We start from the raw sequence: 23,821 nt of genomic DNA, 5'->3' as shown, positions 1-23,821 counted from the left end.
TAGCATAAACAATAATATATAAATATATCCTAGAAGGATTTCTTAATGGCTCATGTACTTCAGTGTCCCTTAAAGGACCAGGTCTGATGGGAATGTTATATACACTAAGTTACTGTGGTAATCTTTCTTTATTATCACTACATTGTGTGTAGCTGATTTTAGAGTTTTTCACGTAGTAAGAAAAACATAAATGTATAAGTTTGTTGTGACAGACCAAAAATCCACGTAGCCTACCTTTTTCTCTTGGAGGTCTTTATTCAGCAGTAGGATTACTCTCCACAATAATCAGAGATAATCAAAATACTGTTCCTGTTATCTTTTATCCCCCTCAGAAAGGGATCTCCAGTGCAGATCAAAAGCTTTGAGATTTAGGTGGCAGCATAACCACAGTGGTGTAATCTCAATTGCTTATAGCACCATTGCTATAGTTGCAAAACTTCAGCCACTCTCTACATAAACAAGGTTTATTCTGGCAGTGCTGGAGTATATATGGAGTATGGGAACAAAGACTTCAGACAAGGAAACAATGATTGTTTTAGAGGCTGTTCACTTGTGTGTGTGACTACAGTAAGGCAGCATATTTAATTCTTATTTATTCATAGTACCAAAAAAATAGTAGTACTTCATTTTAATACACTACTCTGTTATATTAAACAGTTAAAAGAGAGAGACAAATAAATAGGGGAAATCTGTGAACTTCAGTATATTGAGTAGGTTAATGGGTAATCAGATAAAGTAAGTCTGCATATTGTCATATTTTTCTATTCATTGACCTTTATATCACTTTTTGTCACCACTGACCTTGTTCATGAGGCAAGCACAATCTGAGGAAGTACGTCTGGGAATTGTCTGATAGTCTGCAGCAGGCCTGGGAAATGCAGTGGGTTGCTGACTCATTCAAATATTTTGTGTATAAATGGATCAGTTCCAAATCTTGGTTGGGTTACAGCAGTTTTGTTTGGTATCACATTACATGCAGACTCTTGCAATATACCACACATTTTTCCTTGACTAGATTGTGTGTATTTAAAACTCTAAATTGATAGACTGTAATGCCAATTTACAGTGTTTATAAATACAGAATGTCACCTGCACCAATGTGTAGCATTGCTGCCTGCTATGCAGTACCTGGTAGGGCTTCTTTAGGGAGACACACTGTGTCTTCTTATCAGTTGCTGCTCTGTAGCATGACTGAGATCATGGCATGTGGATGTGAAATATGTATGTGGTCCTTTGTGAGGTACTTCAGTTGTCAGTGAAAGTAAAGAAGTGTTCAGGTCTGAATGCAAGTAGTTATTTCCTTCTAACAGTACAGTAAAATATATAAAAAAGATACACTTTCTTGTGTGAAAAAAGAACAGCCTTAGAAAAAGAGTGCTTTTTTTTTTTCTTTTTAATGCAACATAATTGAATAATTTTTTTTCTTAAATCAGGTGACTTATATGCGGTTTTCATTGGACCTTGTTTCTATATCAAAGTCATATTTTGACAAATCTGGTCTCTGCCAGGACACTGCATGATGAAAAACTAAACTGAAAGCTTGGGTTGAGGAAGGGAGTAAGTACATAGACGGCACGTTTCCAGAATAATTTAATGATTTCTGGAATACTGGTTTTTATTCAGTAGGTGGCACTCTTCACTGTATGTCAGAAGAGGAATGCCTAGGCATGGTTCTAGGGGCTACTTTGACTGGTGATAAAGTTATCATTTCTGCTTTATAAAATGCAGGTTGTGAGAGATTTGCCTCTCACTTGTGGCAAGAGTCCGTGTGTGCAGCTTTTAGCATTGTTATTTTTCTGGCTTTCTTTAAAATTGTATATCTAAAATTCATGTTTTTAAAATTCACATTACATTTCAATTTCTCCTTTACTCTTTCCTAAACCACTATGTAATTTGATATGTAAAATTATGAATAAATTCTGTGCTGTGAGTAGAGGAGGTGATTTTCCAGCAGTTAGGAATGTTATTTCTGAATGCATGGTTATACCTGATAGTTGTAAAAGACAGTATTTTACAAATTTAGTGTCTGAGAGAACTTATGTTAAAATGTATTTTAAAAAGTCCGTTGGACAAAGTATTTTTTGTTTTTGCTTCCTAGGTGGAAATAATTAATAGTTTAACTGAGCAGAATTTAGCTCTGTGTGTTAGGGCATTACTTGCAGTAGGTATAAAGGTAACTCTATTAGCCTTTTTTGGTGTGTATGGTAGAATGTTGTATTTTTTCACTACTGCAAAATGGGTTCTTTAAATTTATTTGTATAATGGTAATGACCTTCTCTTCAAGGGGAATGAATACATTGATCATATTTCTATAGGAGGCTATTTATTAGGTGCTGGCTTCTGAAATTATAACATTTACAGATTCCTCCACTACAATCAACCTCATGTACGCGTAAGACTTCATGGTCTTAGCTAAATCTGGGAGTCAACTCACAAAACAAAGATGGAAGATAAAACTTTAATCTAATTTACATTTGACATAAACGCATAAAATCTGCTAAATATTACACTTGAATTAGTGAAACTAAGGGCTTTGGAATCTGAGCTCCTCCTATAGTTTGAAAAAATTGTCCCTAGTGAATTAATATGCCCAAGAATGTATTGTATGCATTGTTGAAATGCATTGTGAAATTTCAATCCAACTGAAATGTATCTGTACCACGGTTTCTGGGCCCTTGCTGAATTTCTTTTAGGTTTCACTTTGACCTTAGTTCCCTTGTTCTTCATTTGAAACCATGTCCGACTCTCTCTGCATTCTTTCATCTTTCAGTTTCCTGGAAACCACTGAGCTTATCTTTGTTTTGTGAATTGCATTGTTCACTGCTGCTTCAAAAAAAACCCAGTTCAGCTGCCAAATGCGTGTTGCTGAGCATTAATGAAAAGAATTTTATATAGAAAGAATAATAAATGTAGTTATTTTTCAATTGTGGCTTTGTCTAGTTGGCCGTTTGTGATAATCCAGTGGCAGGTTTGATGATGTGTTGGGTTTCTTCATGGCAGACAGTAGGTTTAAATGCACATCAAAGCAAGCTATTAAGTAAGATAGCTTCACCTTTCCTGGCTATATGTGTGTTGATTTCTAATCTGTCACACTGGAAGCTGATTAATTCCTGCCAAAAATCTACCTACACATGTCTCTTTTGGGGTTTTGGTTAAATATATACAATCAAAAATATTTCAAATGCATATTGAATATATATGCATGTAATAGTGTGTAAACACACACATAAGTATAAATGCCAATTACCTCTCAGCATGACAGAGACACTGATACCTGCTTGAAAAACAAAGGTGTCCTCTTACTTCTAGTAAGTGCTTTTAAAACAGAAGCTAAATATAGTTACCCTAGTCTTAAATTTAAATTTATCAGATGTCTGTACATCTCTAGGAATTATTTTTTTCACAAGTTCAATCTAGTGGCCAAATGCATTGTGTGATTGTTAATTATAAAGGGTTTTTTATATCAAGTAGTATTAGGAAAATACACATTCTGTTATTGGAATAGCTGAAATTTGCAGAAATGTGAGCAATTGGACAGGATGATGAAGAACAAAAATAATAAATGTGACAATGCTGTCAAGAGCTTTGATTACCTGCAGGAGCTTACTCCAATCTTTTTGATGCAAAATACAGTATATCTGTGGGGAAACCTCAGGATAAAATTACGTATTGTTTGATCCTAGAGAAAGTCTCAGATCACTTACCTCACTTACTCTTCATCAGGGTGGTGAGGAGGTTTCTTGTTACTCATAGTCTTGTTCCAGTTTTTTCCCTGATACTGATTGAATTCAGTGTACCTGATCCTGAGTCTGTATTAGGCAACTTCCAGAAAAGAAGAATAATTTCTTCCTGTCCTCTGCCATAGTTCCTTTCTTCCCTTTTAAAGAGAAGAGGACAGTAACATTAAGTCCTACCACATATCTGGAAAGTAATTTGTCAAGTAGACAATACTGTAATATGTTGTTGTATCACAGTCTCTCCAGAAATTAACAACTACAGCTTTTGAACACAGAAACACAGCCATATTTTTAACTACTCTGTGCATTGGTAGTCATTGGTTCTTCTGATATGCTTTGCAGAAGCAGATAAATAGCAAACATCTTTATTTTAATTCATATGGTATCATGTGGTGTCTGGTTTCTAAATAAGCATGTGTTTGTCTGTAAAGATAGAAATTGTTTAATAAAAAATTTTCATAACACATATTTCATTGCAACAAATAAAGGGAAAAAGGACAACCTATCTAAATAAAGATATGCCACTTCCTATATTATTTCTTCAAAAAGTATCTACCAGGTGCTAAAGTTGCTTGTCAAGCTGTTGTCAAGCTTCAAACACATCTTTATTTAGGTTTTACAAGACTTCATTCTAATTATGTGATTGTACAGAGTTGTTTCAGAATGAAATGCGGTAGCATTTCCACCTGGGAAAATATCAGTATGAAAATCTTATTTTCTTCATTTAACAGCTACTACACACATGAAGAGAGCAATAAGACTAATAGTAGATTGACAAAATGTAAATATTTCACTCATGATTTAGATAAATTTACTGCATATTGATTGTTTTTCACTCTACTGTGGATAAGAATGAAGTGGCTGCTAAAAGTATTTAGAAAAAAAATTTAAAAGCTACATGTTGCATTAAGATTCAATATAATTAAATAATTTTTGTATAAATGTTAAATTTTAAAAACTAAATTGGATTAAAATATTGACCAGTTAAAGTCTTAATGATGCTTCTAGTTTATATGGAAAATTAAGATAATATTCACATAGATGCCTATTAAATTAAACTGCATCCATGTGATGGTGATAAGTAATATTGCCAGTTGCATCATAAATATTAGTTATGTGTTGATACTGCATATGAGAAATCATTGCTGGAATTTGATACCTGCAGTGGGACCTGTTTTAAACATAATGGGTTTCTAGGTAAGAATGGTCAAATTTTCTGTCAATTCAATGTACTGATCCTCCTTCTCCCAAAATGCAATTTCTAGTTAAGATAACAACTCTGCTGGTTTACAATTCTGCTATATTATGGTGTTTGCCATCATAAAATAACAAAGCATCTTTGACTACCCACCCATCTCTAAATTCATGTACTGCTACTTATAGTCATCATTTGATCTCCTCCCATTTTACGTCTCTAACATGGCTTAAATTTATCTGTAACTGCACTGCTTTCTTAATTTTGTTTATTTATAAATGGCATTTAACACCATCAGACAGATTATTATTGGAAACATGCTTTTGCTTAGATGGTGAAAGAGCCGATGGAAACAGACTTTCTTCTGTGCTCTTGTGTTATTTGTTCAGTATATCTTAGTCACTCTGCTGTCCTCTCTGACCTCAACAGTGTTGTTGTATTTGCCTATTACTTTTTTGCACTGTGTCATCCATTTTTCTGCCTACTGACCTCTCTCATCATGTCCAACCTGGGTTTTATATATCTACTTGTAAGGCTCTTTTTCATTCCTTCTTAACTCTCCTTTCAATCTGTCATCTTTAGTTCATGGTTGAGATAAATACATGGCTTCAAAGCAGGATGGTGCACTTCATCTAATGGTTATATTTTTAAACAATTGGTCTGCTCATGCCTAAAGCTTTCTGGTTAAAGACAGTCAAGTCTTACAGATCAGTGGAGTTTCGTTGTTTTCCAGGTACTTCACTATCTGTGTACTTGTACCTTTTGTATGTATACTTAACAGTTTATTTGGGCTTTTCATTTCTCCTTTCTCTTCCCTGTTTGTACAACATGTAGCATCACATTTCAGTGCACTAACTATGGTTTCTAGCTGCAGTAATACTAAAGTAATGCTTAACAATTCTCTGGTTAGTAGGTGTCAACAGCAGAAAATTTTCATCGTTGAAGTTTGCATGTCCCTCTGAGGCAAGGAGAAAGTATTTACCTGTTGTCACACATCTCTCCTGGCAAATGCAAGACTTCCTCATTCCTTGCTGCAGGTTTGCACTGTTCTTTAATCTCTGTAGGAAAGAAGTGTTATTGTTGTTGGCCTGCTTGCACTCTGTACTCTAAGTGAAATAGTCAGGAAAAAGTCCCTGTTTCTATGCAAATGTTGTTGGGGAAGGCTGTTTCTGCGTTGCCCTAGGATGTCCCATTCAAAATGAGAAACTAAAAACAACAGGGCTGCTGTGGAAGAAACCTTCTGCAATGCATATTTAGGTGTAATTTATCCTTTTTGGTTGAGTATTAGCATCTTAATCTTTTGATAATCAGCATATAAATGCATCTCTCCATCTTGTGGTTGGTGGCTGTGTGATTTTGAGTCTGTGATAAATGTCAACATAGAAAATTTTGGCTGTAAATTTATCTTATACCTGTGTGTGTCCGTATGTCTGCATGTACTAACTGTGTAGTCAAGCTTTGATTTTTTTCTTGCAACACTTTAGCTCACTAGGCCAGGATGGAAGTGTAATCATACGGCATCTCTAGTAGTGAAACATGTAAAGCACATAGCAGATGCACAGGTTGGAGAAACTCCTGTAAACTACATCAAACTATTTGACAGCCGCATGGGGTTCCTAGGCGAAAACCCTCTTAAATGTCCTAGCAAGGTGTGAGTTCTATAAATATTTGTAATATTGCTGTTGGCATGTTGTTTATTTCAGTTTAAGCTATATAATAGTTTATGTATTTTCACCTATGAAAGACAGTAGCGGTAAACAAAAAGTTATTTTCAGTATGATCCCTAAGAATATAAAAATCCCATTGAATTTATAGATAAGAGGGATACTGCAATTAATGTTTTATAGCAAACTGATAGCATACTGTGATAAATGTGATAATCAGAGTTTTATGACAAAGCTCAGTTGAAAGCTTGAAGCATTTCTGATGGAATTTTGTCTTCTAGAAACAGCTTCCTGGGGTGACAACAGCAGTATTTCTAGCATGAATGTAGTAATTTTATTTTCAGAAACAGGATAATCCTGTTTACAGTGTCAAACAAAGTTGGTTGGAGAAAAGCTTTGGAAGTTTTTTCTCGTATATCTAAGTAGTCTGATTATGCATATTTTTTAGTTGTGCTGCACAGCACAGGTCAGTATCCAAAAATACTTAGGAGGCTGGGATATCTCCTTTCCAGAAAATCTTCACTTAAAATAGGCCCTCTCATTAGGAATCTGAAGAGCTAGGGGCATATAAACTGATGGAAAAAATATGTAGATGCCCAGTATTCTGCTACTGAGTATTTGTACTGGTTGCCAGTTTGGCAGGGTTGGGCACCTCGTGGCCTGTCTCATGCTGAAGTCTGTTTTTTGATGCTGGACTGAGCATTCCTTTGTCTATGGCCTCTGTTTGCAACACATGCTCAGAGCATGCCAATACACTCAAGCAGCCACAGGTACAAATCATGTTATCAGGCATGATCAAAATTATGCCTCTTTTCTTTCAGGAACACATCCTGTCTTAGAGTACGTCCCCACTTTAGTCAACCTCAACAATTTCATCTCAGTAGCTTTATCTCCATTGTGCTTCAGGCAAGAGAGTGACCAAACCCTACATAATTATTTTTCTAAGATTTAGAGGAGGAAGGACATCATCTTTCCCATGGTGAAGTTATGATATTCATCCAGGAACAAAGTATTCAGGGGCAAACCAGCATAAATTAGAAGGATGATATTCCTCTGGCCTGGTGATGGGTGGAATATTGAGCACTGGTTGTATCTCTCATGCAAAATGCATGAACAGATTGTTGTGTGGAGACTTGGAACTTCCTTTTTCTGATGACAGTCTCATTGTTAATCTAATCTCATTAATCTAATCTAGGTTAATGGCTTCTAACACCATGATTTTTTTCCTTCTAGTGCTTTGTTTCAGGGCTGTGGTGAAAAGTTTTTATTCAGACTTGCCTATGTCCTTGCCATCAAGGTCTCCCCTCATAAAAAGACGAATTAGGCTGAGACTTAAAAATTGAGTTCTGGGCATGTACTTTTGTAACTATGCAGGGCAAGTGTAGCTGTCATCACACAAATTGATTGTGTCCATGTAAGAAGCATGGCCACATACTTTGTGATAAATCCTAATCTTTAACGCAGTCCTTCAATTCTTAAAGAAGCGGGGTTGTAGGATCTCCTCTTTGGGTCTTTTTTCTTTTGTCTGGTTTGGTTTTGGGTTTGATTTCCCCTTAGAGCAGGGTGCGAATTAACACCAAGGGCACAGATTCAATCCCCATATGGGCCATTCACTTCAGAGTTGGACTTGATTATCCTTGTGGGTCCCTTCCAACTCAGAATATTCTGCGTGATTCACCTCCTTATTTCATTGTTTTGGCACCATTCTGTTTACAGATTCTGAGAAGTGTTCACTGGTACATAATACTAGATGATAATGACTACTTTTTATATGTACTACTGATTTATGGAGAATTGCTTTCTATATAGTGTATTACCTTTAGTTTCAACTATTCAAGTAGTACCAAAAAAGAAGCCCATTATACTAAGTTGACATTGGAAAACAGAAGATACCGAATGGACTTTGTAAGAAATCCTCTTAATTTGACCCATTTTTATTTTTCTATTCTGCCAATTATATTTAGAAGTGAATAGTTTTATTTGAATTTCTTCTGTAGAAGTTTCACATTTCTAAATTATTCGTTCAAGAGTATTTGCACTCTATGTTCATAGGCTCTTTTTTTCCCCCCTTCATTATAATTTAAAGAGTAAACCAATTGTGTAGTTAGTTATTTTTCCCAAATGCAAAACCCAGTCAAAATTAAACACTCCTCCATACTAATAATGTCCCTTTTTATGCACTCTGTCATTGCCCTTTTTTTAGAGCACTTCCCTATTCCTTATGTAGTTGTCTTAATTTTCTGACATGCAGGGAACTCCCCATCCCATTCTGGTGGGGTCTAGTTGTTTTTCATGTCATATACTGTTTTCTGCCTGGACTACTGGTGGCCTTTGTTTAAAGGTATGTATTTTTCTTTTGATTGCATTTATCTTCTCTAGTGCCTCAATACAAAATGTAATTATACTGTGGTCTGCATGTATAGATGTGTATGTATTGAACACTAAACAATATTTCTTGCTAAGAAGAGTATTTAACTCTAAATGTTCTGAATGATTTCACTTTCTGGGATGTTCATGGAAAAGAAGATTAAAACTGAATAACTGCTTCTACAAACATGAACATGTGGTTGTAGCAGATCTTTTTTCTCCCTAGCTGCTTTTCTTTCTGTAAATCAAAGCCTTCCTTCAAAGAAATATCAAGGAAGAGTGATGTCTCTCAGCAGGGAGTCTTCATTCTTCAGGAAACAAACATTTTGTGCCTGTCCTCTACTATTGGCTTAAATGTAATAGAAGCCTTTTAAGAGTGTACTGGAAGCTTCTGGTTTGTGAGGAGCAGTCTACAGAGCCTTTTTTGTTGAAGCCATGTATGTTACTTTCTCAGTGTAATTGCATATAAATATAACACATGTTTACAGGTTTTTGATTTATTATATATTTAACAGGTATATGTGTGTAATTCAGAAAGTAATTAGAGTTGTTTATGGTTCGAATTGTCACTTGTATGCAGTATCTTGTACTTATTTTTTGTTTAAGATAATTTATTCATGAAATAAAATCCATTTTAAGTACCAAAAAGTGTTTTTATTACTACTATTTTTAGAGCCAAAGCTAGAACAGTAATGAAGTAAGTGACTTCAAAGTGATAGCAATAAATCCGCTAAGAATTTTTAATTTAGTAAAGCAGCAAAAGAATGGTGATCTTTTTGGTATTGTATGCAAAGGAAGGCATTGTAACCTGTATTGGAAAGAGAAATTTCAAGTATAGTGGGATGAGGCATGTCTTTAACTTGAACTTATATAACAATAATAATAAACTTGAATTATGTTAATTCAAGGAATGACAGAAGTAAGTATTCTATAGAATGTAGAGTATGGACTTATTTGTGGAGAAGGTTTAGAAATAGTCATCATGCATACATTATTCAGACTCTTTACGAATGATACACTTAGATCGTAACCTGTAATTAGTATAGGTATGAAGGGTGGAGATAAATTAGGGGTGCATGGTGAATTCATGCCAACAGTCATTAAGCAAACAAGTGCCTTTCCACTTCTGAATGGTACAAAAACTGAATTATCAGTGTTCGAAATTATTGTATGAGTCATTGGTTTTTCAGTCTCTGTCTCATTACCAAGTGACTTCCAGTCACTGTGTAGTTTTCTCAAGGTGAAATAGTGTTTCTCCCTTTTTAGTCGATCCACCTATCAAACACTTGATTGGAGAAGGGAGTATTTGTGTTGTGTGAACACTATCCTGTAATGCAAGTTCCAATACAGAAATGGCCTTTTAACTTTTCTTTGTGTTTTTATTTTTCAACTATCCGTCCTTCCTTACCTGACAGTTTGCTTTTTAAACATTTATAGTGCAATGGTTTTAATTCTTTTATAAAACTTTGGTACTGTCGTTAGGAGTTTCAGGTGCAAGATATGAAAGCTAAAAAACTAAAGCATAGTATTGGAAACAGAATTGGTAAAGTTAGCAGGAAAATCAGCTGCAAGTTTAGATTCCTTATGTTTATGACATGTTTTTATTTTCATAAAAATGAATAAAGATAGATTAAATTTGTTTTATTGTTGCCTGTTTTTTTTTTCTAAATGCAAGTGTTGCTTAATAAGAGGATGATCATAGTATGAGAAGCAATATCTGTATCTTGCTTGTTTTAATACCAGGGGTTCATAACAGCATTTAGCTACAGAGTAAAGTGAGTGGACAAATCTTTTAATTAACCCCCGTCATGATACATCATGCCCTCTTCATTAAATAGATGTAACAGGGAGAAAAGCCAGTTGTTTCTAATAATTTTCTAGTGCTTTTGTGGTTTGTATACTTCAGTGTTCTGAAGGTCGGATAGAACTACCAGACCATAAAATCCAGCCAGTGAGAGATGTGGAGCTAAGAGAGCTCAAGGATTTATTAAGTGATGTGAAACTCTATTGTTTTGTGCATGTGTTACATAATTGCTGTCAGTGCAAGGCTGTTAAAATTCCCCGCTAGTAATAACACGAATACCATTTTATAGCTTCAAGAGGAGATAAAAGAAGTTTCTTAGTCAGCACTTCAACAATATCACAGCACATGTCAGTTTTATTATTCTGGGGCCTCCAGTTTTGGCAGATGCTCTCCATTCTGGCTGTGGTGTGGTAATTACCATATAAATTAAGCAGTGAAATAAGCTGAGTGCAGCCTTATCCCTGCTGCCTGTAACCAGGTTGCAAGTATCACAGTGTGAAACAGGCATAATTCAGGCTGATTAGATTTAGAAGGCCACATTTTGAAATCCTGGACCTTTATCTCAATTCGAGTCAATTTTAAAAGTAAATTGAAGCCGTTTAGTTGCTGAGCAAACAGAAGGATCATTCTTTCTCCACAAGGTACTCTCCATAATAGCATTCCAGGAATCAGTTCAATCCATCCCAGTTTGATTCATAGCCAGTAATTATATTTCAGCATGCATTCTAATGATTCAAATTATATGTGTCCCTACTTTAATGAGTTGTAACTAGTCCTTAAATGGGGAGCTTTGCACTTTTCTTTTATATCTAACAGGCTTTACTTTGGATTTTATGGGATTAAGCTACTATGGAAAATCTAGGAAAGTAAGCTGAAATTAGTGGTTTTGTTTTATTTTGTTTTGTTCTTTTTTTCCCCCTAATACAATTAATTCTGCTCATTTGGGAAGCTTTGGAAATTGCTAAATCAAGAGTCCAAATGCAAATTTCTCAGATGATAGTGGTAAACCAGATATTTTTTTTGCATGTGATAAGTAACCACATGTGTCAAGACTGGGCAAAGAAAATAAAGATGATGTGAGCGACTGATGCTTTTAAAAATCAGAAAAATTGTGTTGGAAAATAAAAGCCTCAAAAGAAATATAGTCTATTACATAATTTTTTTTTTTTTTCCTTTCTGGTGTTGTATTACAGAAGTCAAAGCATTTTAGAGAACTGGATATGTTATGAATGGTGTAGTGGACACAAAGAAACATGGCCAGGGTTTCAGTGGGCAAGTGACAAAGCTGGTGATGTAACTGCAATCTTTTGATTTAAATTCTTCTTTTAAATTCAGTGTCATGGAAAGAACAAGAGCAGAAATTTGCCATCAGTGTTAGACTACAGTTAATTCCCTTTTGCTTTACTAGACTATTTTTTCTATATTAAAATGTGAATCCATAAAACTGCTGCATTAGAGACAATTTCTGATCTTTTAATAAAATGGAAAGTAAAATTTGCTTACTTTTTACCTCTGAGGGATAATGTGCAAGGTATTTAAGTTATTAAATGTATAAGAAGTGTCTTTGTAATCAAAAGATACTAAAATTCCGATCTTCTCAATTTACAAGTACTTTTGGAATAAAAACTGTTTTCCCTGTTTTGTTGATTTTCTTCAAGTAGAGCAGATGGGTTTCCTTTTACATACATGAGACTGGCAGTGTAAACAGTGAAACAAAACTGAAATAATAGGAATTTTGATCTTTAAATATCAGAATTGTATTTTACTACTGTAGAAATAAACACTAGAGTCAGAACCAATTCCAGCTCAGCTAATTTTATTATTCCTGCTTAAACTCCTCTTTGATGTAAAGTATTTCTTTTTTCTGCTCTGGTATGTTGTTTGGTTGGGATCCTGTTCCTCTTTTCCCCTGTCCTTCAATAAGCTTTGCTCAACAGGTGATTGACTTATTTTTCTAACTGGCAATTTAGGTAGTTCCATGCAGCACTGCAGTGGCCTTTAGAAACAAAGGTGCTACATAAAAATAAGCTTTTATTTGAATGGCTTGATTTTGAATTACTGAGTATTTGTACTGTTAAATACTGGGGTAATCTTTCTATGACCATACTGAATACATTTTGATACAGTTAAAGAAGGAGAAGAGGCACCTCCAGTCTACCAGATGGATGGTATATGACGTTAAATGAGTTTTTCTCTTTTGAAGAATTCTATTTTTTTCTCATTTTTTTAAATCTTTTCTGAAGGTAGTATTAAATAAACTATTGAAACAATTATTTTCTGTATGTATATCTACTCTATGCATTGTTTTAAATTATTGCTATATAATTACCTTCATTAGGGCTCTGCTGCTACTTGCCTTTTCTTAAGAGTTTAAATCCATTAAGACCTGCCATAATCCCACACAAACTTTTGAGAAGTCACAGAGTAGTATGACTGGCCATAGAGATCTGAATGGGCAGAATAATTTTAATATTGAATGCTGAAGTTACTACTTGGTTTTGATACTCAGACCTTTCAGTAAATGCTTAGTTTAGCAGCCAAGCTTGGAATGCCTGGTTTGGTAAGACCTTCATGAGAGTATTTTCTGTGCTTGACAGATGTCATCTGAGAACACAGGTAATAGTGGATAAAAACAATAATTGGTGTTGAGAGTATGGGAAGGAAAAGCCTTGGTTAATCAATAGATATGTGTTACAGTTAAAGTTTTATAAACTTGATCTTGCTTCATAAGCAAATACATAAAACAAAACAACTCCAAGCTACTAATTATATTATACTACTTGACTTATTATCTGGATTTTTGCCAGGTGGGAAATGATTAGGCCAAATCTTACTTGTACTTTCACAGTTGACCTCCCAGTAATCCCACAGAGGAGGAGAAAAACCCAAAAAAACAAACCCAAAACTCAACCAAAACCCATGGGAAGTAATATTTTGTGGGGAAAAAATGTGTTTAAGTGTTGTCAAATTAAATATGCTTGTAGAAAAATTGAATTCAACTTCTGTCCTTCACTCTTAAAGTTACTCATTCACAACTTTACTTGTCATTCCATTGCAAAAAATAATATTAAAGTAAAATATTTCTTTGATGTAAGTATCTAAGACATTGGTAGAACCTATTAACTCCACATACTGGATTATGTTTTTGGAAAGGGTTCTTGACTCTTTAGCTTTTCCTTCTCTACTGTCTTTCAGACTTTCTGTTTGTATTCTGTTTATTATTATTTGTAGGGCTTTTCTTTGAGTTTCATAGTGTTAGTGGGCTAACCATATTAAGCAGAGCAATGTAGATCACAACTGTTCCTCTAATGTTTAGTTAGTTTTGAATGTGGAGTTTACTTTTATAAATTCCATTGAGCAGGCAAATAGCAGAATACAAAATGCACTGTGAGGACAACAGATTTTAATGTGCAATTTTAATTCCAATTTATAATTTTCTCTCCTTTTGTTTCTGGAACACAGCATGCAGCAAACACTTTCTAATTCAATTTGTTCTTAATCTTCTCAATTTAAAACCATTTCTGTGGTTTACCTCACAATTATGTATTTGAAACTATAAACTGCCAGGTAATGTACAGATTTGCTAACTGCAGATAAATATCAAGTTTAAGTAAGGTTAAATTAAGTAGTGTAAGGTGTTGTTTTGGTACAGGATACCAGAATCTCATGCAGAAATGTTCTGGTGAAAGCTAGGGAGAACAATCAAGTTGTCTTAATTAATCTCCATATATCATTAGGCCTTAATAGCATGTTTTTTTCACTAAAACAGAAAAATTGTTGCCTGAATAAAGCCTATACTTTTCTTCTAAAGGTGTCCAAATGTGATGTGGACAAAAGGAAACAAACTAAACAAAGTAAAGATGGGAATGACTTTCAGCTCTTTGATACAACAAAACTGCTAATGTCATTATTACAAGTTTTAAAAGAGTATAAAAGCTAATAAAGTAATATAGTATAAGAACAATATAATGTACAAGATTAAAAAATCCCATTTTTGAGGGATTTATGGTATAGCAAGCTAAATTTTGAATATAGTGATTTTAAAAATCTGTCTGGCTTGAACTAGCTAAACATTCTCTATAGGACAACATTTAAAGTATAGTCTAATTAATCAATACAATTTTTTGAAATTAATGCCCCCTGCAATGAGTTCACTTTATCTGCATAGCAACCAGTTGTCAGCCACAGTCAAAAATTGCAGATGGTTTCTGCTCTGAAGAAAAGTATTCAGTTTTTGGATAATCGTTATTGCAAGAAAACATGCAGAAAAAAAAATAAAGGTACACTTGATTTGAAGTGAAATTGTATGAAAGTACTCTGAATCATTCTTGCATAGCTGTCTAGTGCAAAATGCCTGAAGACAATTAACATGTGTTTCAACTTTATGGACTAGTAAGTATTACTTTGGCCCCAAAAATGCAAATAAAGAAACAGTATTTAAAACACAAATATGCTCTATTTCTCTTAGTACTGACATCATAATCTTAGAAGCTGGTGTTATTTCAGCCTTTTGAGTTTCTTTTCATTAAGAAAGGGGAACCCTGCCTAAAGTTCTGTGTACTGTCAAATCCTTCACAGAATACCTATGCACAGAAAACAGAGTAGCTTATGCAGATTGCTCTAGTCTGAAGGTTTTAACTGTAGTTAGGTAGGTGTCAGGTAAGTTCAGAGAGGGAGATTACTTGTATAAGGTCATTTGTAAGTCCAATATTATTTTTTTTCCCTAGGTAATTAAGATTTTTTTCCCCCCTGAATAATCTGCTAATATGTACTCTATTAAAATACTGCATCTCTTTCAGATAAGATATGTGTAAGTGCTTAAGTCATTGCAAGACCAGTCACTTTAGAAACTCTTGATATTATATAAACAAGTGTACAGTGCAAGAAAGGCTGCATTCAACTAAATGAAATCCACTTAATCCTGCATGTGCATTTATGTGCTCTCTGTGAACACTATTTGTGCTTGGGTGTCAGGTTGCCTAAAACATATTAAAAAAAGCCCCTCATGCAGTTTCTTAGTTTGTACTTGAAATTTTTAAGGAGTCTGCTGAAGTCTTAAGTCAGTTCAAGGTTCTAAACTAAAACTAGCCATAATCCATGCTCATGATTGCCTTTAGTAAAATTGAAAAGTCTAATTTACCTTCTGGAGAACTAGAAAGTAGAGAGATGTCCTCTCGTTTTGAGCAGAATACTGTTATTCTATATTATTCTGTATTTTGAGTACAGGATGAGTATTATAGCTTGGCTAAAATAAGAACTCTTTCATTCTCAGACCCATCTAGTATCAAGGAATGTTATTTATGTGGTAATTTCCTTCAGCATTTATTTCCTGTCCTAAATCTTGAATGAATCAAACGGAGTGTATTACCTGTGGCATAGATTTTAAAACAGTATCATCTTGACTGTATCTTTGCAAGGAGGGAGAATAGCTTGATACTCTGCTGCTTCTTAGGCTTTCATACAAGTTTGTAAATTAGTCATTCAGAATTACTGCTTCTTTTGAACAGTTTATTTAGATATGAATATACATGCATAATAGTCTTTACAGGTAAACTAGCCAGTTGTTTAATGAGCCATAACATTTATGGGTTTTGGAACAGAGTTTATCGTAAATATTCAAGCTGGAGAATCAAGAGCCATATTCTTTGTTATGTTTTTGTAATGGGACGGGAAAAGAGCAGAATACATATTTAAAGAAGAATTTTCCAAATTTTCTTTAAAACATTACTCTCTTCCTCTTTGTAGATATTTTGTGTTTGAGAGCAGTAGCCTTAACAAGGAATTCTGGAATAGAAAAGTAGTGATAATAGAAACAGTGATCTTGTTATCTCAGACTTCTGTAGTGAACTGATAGTGTACAAGTGGTTCAAAACATTTGTTCAAACATCACAAATATTTTCATTCAACCTAGAGAGTATTGGATACATAGTTCTGAAATAAATGGAAATAAATTTTAAAAAATAGTTGTTTTTTCTTCCATGTATAGTATGGTTTTGACTAAGAAGGTTTGCATAGAATCATTTAGGTTAGAAGAGACCTTTAATGTCATTGAGTCCAATCCAGCGCTGCCAAGTCCACCACTGAACCATGTCCCTGAGTGTCACATCTACACATCATTTAAACACCTCCAGGGGTGGTGACTCAACCACTTCCCTGGGCAGCCTGTTCCAATGCCTGACCGCCCTTTCGAAGAAATAACCACTCTAATCCTCCTCTGGTGCAACTTGAAGCCTTTTCCTCTGTCCTATCACTCACTACATAGGAGAATGTCCACCTGCTTGGAATCTCCTTTCAGGTAGTTGTAGGGAACAATGAAGTCCCCCCTGAGCCTCCTCTTCTCCAGGCTAAACAACCCCAGCTCTCTCAGCAGCTCCTCGTAGGACTTGTGCTCCAGATCCTTCTCCACCTTCACTGTTCTTCTTTGATTCTGAATTACTTGTGTTAACTAGTAAAGTTATCAATAAAATAAAGTACTGTGGCAAGTTAAAAAGTGTATTTAGTGTTTGAGCATTAGTAATACATCAGTTGTGCAAAGCAGTAAGAAAAAAGAACTAGCCATTCAAAATATAGTACTTAGGCTGAAACAGCAGTACAGGACAGAACACAATGAATGACATCTTTAGCTTTAGCTCAGTACAATATCTGTTCTGTATATTTTCATTTTTTCAGAATTAAAATGTAGGTTACTGGGTTTGTTGGAAAAAGGGAATATTCATCAAAGAACTGTTAAAGCTGTTATTATATAGATGACGTTAGAAATCGTTTTCATCTTTAGTTACCATGTTTATTTTTTCATTCTGACAGATTTATCATTCATATAAAAAAAATAAAGTAGTAGTAAATGTCCTAGGCTTATTTTCTGTGAAAGTGGAATGTATACACATAACAAATGTGTTACTCTTACATTATTGTTTATAACAGCAGGATGATAGTTTGGCTTAGGGTGTCCAAAATGTCAGTAGCTCACTTCTAGCTTTTGGCATCCTTTAATTATGACCGTGCTTTATTGACATATACCTGCACAACAGTCTTTAATAAAATGGGAAACCTTGCTGTAAGTGGGGTTTTGTTGGTGTGACAAGTAGACTAAACAGCGAAGGTGATTAAGTGTCAAGAATTCAGATTGGATTTCAAAGTGTTTTACTTCAGAGACATGCTATTGAGTTCTCTCTCATATCATATATGAAGGACATATAATATTTCTAGACATAACCATTTCCTCACTTTTGTTTTCAATTGTTTTCCTTCTCCAGAACCAACATAATAGTTCTGTTTAAAATATGTTGTCAGTATTTGTCCATTTAGATTATTTCTATGGTGGTGAAGTTTCATAGACATTTTAATTATATAGTTGCATTTACTGAGAAGGGGTAAATTGAGTGGCTTTGTCATAAATAGGTGTACATGCTTAAGGTTGTTCAAGTAAAAAAAGAAGAGTCTACTTATTTAATATTTTATGATCTTGTCAATCTGTCTTCACTACTTCAATTCATATTATAAAGGTCTGATCCTGCAGGTCTATGCTTGTAATATGAATTAAAAGAATTACCTAGCATTTCATTTTGTCCTGTGTTTATTTAGGATGAGGCCTGTAATTTGCATTACTGGAAATTATGAAAGTGGCAGAAAAGTAACATAACTCGTTATTGTGGCCTATCCCTATGAGATGGTTTTAGAAAATAATTCAACAAAATGTCAAGACCATTTCAGAGATTTCTTAACATAGCAAAAATGCATGCTTCTAGGATAAAAATGCAACTGTCTGGTAAGTGGAATACTTTTTTGCATTTTCTTTATGGCAGTAACAACTATGAACTTCCTCCAGTTATGCTGAAAGGTGGACAGAAATATTATGATAGTCCTATCTGTGAAGTTTGACTTCTATGTGGTTTTTAAATTATCATTAGATGAGCTTTGTACTTGTGTGTTTAGATGTGTATGCTTGCTTAGATGCTCTCTCTTGCCAAGTCAGGCAGTCGAAACCAGGGCTAAATTTTCAAAACGCTGTGGTATCAGTAAACTGTGCACAGTGCACATAGGCTGTGTGCAGAGTCATTTTCTCATGCAAATTATTCTTTGCATATCTAGTTACTGCTTTTACCATAGTAACGTGGAGATTTGCTTTCACAATAGGAAAGTGCCTATTGTGTGTACATAATAAATTAGATGCATAACTCTAATCATGTGAAAAGAGTTTTTTGCATGACCAGATGAGACATCGCAAAGTAGCTATTACGCCTTGAGACGGCTGGCTGTGAAAAGAGCCAGTGAAAACAGGGTAGATATTCCTTTTTTCCATTTTGGTAGTTGTCACTTATATTTAATCATTTTGTAGAATTGGTTTTAAAAACTTTGTTTTGTCTCTTTACTGGTCAGGAAATATCAATCTTCTAATATGTAAATCATATAATTGTTTAAGCAATGGTTCATATGCATGAATTTTGTATAAAGGAATAAAACTTTTTTGCTATTATTGTTTGGCTGGATGTGGTTTCTACCTACACTATTTACATGTACTATTACTGATCTACTTTAAGACCAACTATTTTCTACTTTTATGGGAAACAGATGGAATGTCTGGAATTCCACTTACAAAAAGGAATCTGTTTCCTGCTGAGTAATAGCAAGACGGTTGTCTTTTTTTCCTAACTGCAGATGTAAAATTCAATACCCAAAGGCATGCAAAATATTGAAGGTGATTTACTGTTAAGATTTAATATTGTTTCTTAAATTACATAGCTATAAGAAGTATATCTGGCTGCAGGATTAATTTCAAGAGAGGTAGCTTAATCTTTTGTTGAAGAAATATATTTCTTAAAGGAAAAAAAGTAATAGGTTTAAATATTTCAGTTGTTCATATTACTTGTATTTTTTATTTCATGTGTTTGTTGCTGTTTATAAGCATTTGTTGCATGCATGTGTGCTTCCTACAACTTTACCAAGTTTAGCTTTATATATTATTAAGAAATTTAAATACATTATTCTTAAGACTTAAATATTAGCCACTTCTGTAAACAGCAATGAACCAAAACGTTGCTTCACTTCCATCAATAACTGTAATACAGATAAGCAGTGCATATATAATCTTCTTTCATGGGCTGGACATGTATTGTTATTTTAAGGAGATGATAATTTGTATTTACCCAGAAAAATTCCTGACATTTCTTTCATTGATGACACTTTGTAATTATTTTCTAGTTATCAGCCTTCTTTCTGAGGAAAAATATTGTAATACGATGAAGACGTTAGAAATAATAAATGTAAAGAACCTCAAGCCATTACTCAGCTTGAAGCAGATATGCTGTGGTGAAATAGCAATTACCCTGTTTCTTTACGTGTGTGGATTTTGAATAATATGAACTCTGTGACTACATCCCCCAGATTTGAAGATTTTAGCAAATCATTGTTATTTTTATAATAATTAACTCTTAATTTTCTTCTTCAATAAAATGCTTATGTTTGTAGGCGAAGAGATATGACCAGTTTCTGTGTTACTAACATTAAAAATATTTAATTGAATATAATTTTTATTTTAACATACCCAATTTTAAATTTGAAGTCCTACATAAAGACATTTGAGCACTTGTTTTTGACAAATAGAGGCAAAAAAAAAGACTGGCAAATTGTGTTGTTGACTACTCTTCAGATGTGCACCATATAAATATACAATTCATAAAGGCATTTTTTTAACTTAGAAGGAACTTGTCAAACTAACTTAGAATTTGGATAAGCACAAGGATCTTCACGCTCATTTTTTCTACAACCTTTTGGTTGTAGAAATCACCATGTTAACCTATTACGGACATCTAGCAGTTGGAAAAAATTCCATGTCTCTAGGAAATAGAATTAACAACTCCTTTTTTTTTTCATGTTGAGAGAACTAATTTTTACAAACATCCAGAGTAGAAGTGTGGGAGAACAGTATTTAAGTTGTGCCAATTGTATGTCTAAAGTCAAACGCTTCATGCCTCTGAAGAAGTAGCAGTGAGATGTATGCACTGTTTAAAAGGGAGAAATATGATTTCTGGGGCTGGAGATTTTTTTGGGGTAATGAAAGCACAGAGCTCATGCTGAAGTAATTGGAATTCAGTCTCCTAATTAGGTTTTATAAATCTCATTATATAGAGTTAAAATACTTGGTTTCTTGACCTGTTTTTTTGTGTAATTGATAATGATGTTTCTTTTAGACTGACTGGGTTATTTCAACCCCTATACACAGGTCAGAACATGGGTACCTGCCTGTTTACCAGTCTTCCTCCTTTTTCTAGTTGGATTTATCCTCTTTTGATCGCTTCCATAGATTTTGGGGTTTGGCTTTTTAGACTATTTCAAGGAAGTAAGTTTATTTTGCTATTTTATTTCTGCCTTTAAACAATGAGTATATTACCATGTCTGTAACTCATGCTCAGTAAATTAATGTGCTTTAAGTCCAGAAGGAGGAGTGTAGGTTCCCTTAAATAAAGAACAAGACTTTTGAAGAGAATGCTGTCATATTGGCAGGGAAAAACCCCCAAACAATCCACCACATTTTCCCTTGACGAGTTCTCGGTGGCTGAGAGCACACTCTTACTAAACATTTTAGAAGTCATTCTAGGTATGAAATCTCTATGAGAATATTCTGGTTGGAAGTCATCTGAGAAACAATGTGCCATAAAGGAAGAAATAATAAATATAGTTATACTACTGACTCTGCTTATAAAATATAACTTTATCATGTTAAAAGCATTGTTATACTAGCCAGAGTCAAATGGGATACAAATACATCTCTATTCACTTGTCATGTTACTTCTTATTCTATGTAGAGCACACCAGTTAACAAGAGGTGCAAAGCATTAATTTGGAGGAGATGATATTCTTAAGGGAACATTCAGCATTCGTAGTGCTTTCTGAAAGTTTGGGTTTTGCTGTTTGTTTTTAGCATGAGTTGCCTTTTTAGTGCAGGGTGGTTTCTTGTGTGCTTTTTTCCCCTAGGTGATTTCAGGTGGCAGTGTGTCATGGCAGTTGATAAGATGATTGGAGGTGTGGCTGATTCATTGCTGTTGATAGAATTTTGAGGCAAATCAACTGTTTTGATGAAACAGAAAATTGTCTTTTTTCCTTGGTTCTTGTTTCTCAAATTTTAATTGTGTTATATTTCTTAGTATTTCCCACATCAACTTCTGTTTGCCTATTCTGGTATCATATTCTTTTCCTCTTCCTTTCTTTCCCTGTTTTCCCCATAATAGAGATGGCCTCTTTGAGTTATTACTGAGCCATTATGATCATTGTAACCCACTCATCCCTTCATTTCTTACAAAATATTTCTGTCATTAGTGCTGTCTCATGCTTTGTGTTTTCTCCTTTAGTTTATGTAGCTTCCTTCTGTGATCCCTGTGTGTTCCTTCTCTTTTGTGTCTCCTGCAAGAAATTTCTGATTTTTAGTCACAGTAGAAACTACTCTTTGTCGAGAAGATGGAGAGGGGAGTGTGAGAATCTCTTTTAAGATCTTTTTCTCCTTTTGTTGAGAAGAAGAAGATAGAATGGGAAATTATTTTCTCTGCTCTCAGTATCTTCTTGGAAGCACTTTTTTCCCTACTAGGGAAGGTCTGTAAAGCTTTTAAATTCGGGAAGCTTTTAGTTGCCATAAGTAAGACTGGATTCGAAACCAGGTGGCAGAGATGAATAGGCAATGCCTCTTATGAGTGCTTTGTTGAATTCTACATCACAATACCTACCCTGATGAGATTCTTTTCTTCATACTGAAATAAGAATTTAAGTAGTGCACAGTGGATCACTGGATAATGCTTTAAGAAATATTAAAAAAAAATAAAGCTATTGTTTTGGTATCTTTGTCTGTCTCTTTGTTGTCTAAATTCAAACTGTTTTTAATCCTTCAACCCCTGTTGTTTCTTGCATTATTGCTCTCAATGCACCACACATTGTTATTTCTGCCCAAGTTCCCTTCAATGAGAAAGGGTTGATCCATTGTTTCTTCTAACTTCATATTGTGGGGAAGTGTTGAGAGTGTGAACTACAGAGATATGTATTTGTATTTGGAGTACCGCTATGATTATTAATATAGGTGTATTTTTTTCTTGTTCTCTTCAGTCTTTATTGCCATGAGCATGTAATTGGGTACTGAATTTAGTATTTGTCCTGAATGCTCGCCTCTCTGGAATATGTGACTCCAGGGGAGGAAAATTCTTCTACTGTGACATCAGTTAATGGTATTGTGTTGTATAGTAGGCATGAATGGCAGAAATCCAGCCGGTCGGAGGAGGCATGTAACTTCAGGTTCTTTTGTTGTAATATTCAGAGTTGGTTTAAGCTGGATACAAAGCTTTGATTAGTGCATAAAATCCCATCACTTTGGAAAATTAAACATACTTTAGCTACTGACTGAAGATGGGAGGGGATATGGATGATTTCTTGAGAGTCTAGATTTTACTTAGTCATGGGATTCATAGCTTGGATAATTTCCATAGAATAGAATGAAAATGTGAAGCATTATTTACATAGGTGTTTATAAAGTACAGTATAAAAATTGTTCTTGTTCAAGTTTGAAGGTGATATCAGATTGGGGGAGGGCAGAGAGGGTGATGCAACTCTTAGCTCAATACACTTGAGAGCAGGGCTGCTGTCCAGAGAAACTTCAGCAAGCTGGGGGAATGGGCCAACAGAAACTTCAGGAAATTCAGTGAGGGTAAAAGTGAAGTCCTTCACTTGGGAAAGAAGAACTGCCAACAACAGTTCTGGGGACTTACAGGCTGGGAAACAGCTCCACTGAAAATTACCTGGGGTTCCTGGTGGATGGGGGGGGTCTAGCTGCATGGGAGCCAGCATTATACCTTGGCAGCAGAGAAAGCCAGCAGCATCCTGGATGGTATTTACAGGAGCAGTCATATGATTACTTAATATTTTATTATTTAGTATTATTTATTGTATTATTTATAATCAATGAGAGGATTGTCTGCTACCATTTATGTTACTGTCCATTTTACAAATTTTTGCTTCTTCAACTTTGGGCAAATTTCCTTTCTTTTTGAGGGCAAACTTGTATATGTGTGAAATGTGT

The 23,821-nt window shown here is 34.5% G+C and overlaps 1 protein-coding gene across 4 annotated transcripts in view; it reads left to right on the top strand.

The window, feature by feature from the left end:
- FSIP1 (fibrous sheath interacting protein 1) overlaps positions 1-23,821 on the top strand; it is a 71,790-nt gene that overhangs the window by 19,870 nt on the left and 28,099 nt on the right. The window lies entirely within an intron of this gene.

Source organism: Corvus hawaiiensis, chromosome 6 (genome assembly GCF_020740725.1).
Source record: "Corvus hawaiiensis isolate bCorHaw1 chromosome 6, bCorHaw1.pri.cur, whole genome shotgun sequence".
Classification (NCBI taxonomy): Eukaryota; Metazoa; Chordata; class Aves; order Passeriformes; family Corvidae; genus Corvus; species Corvus hawaiiensis.
The sequence above is the reverse complement of the archived record's forward strand: the minus strand, read 5'-3'. Positions and strand labels throughout refer to the sequence as shown.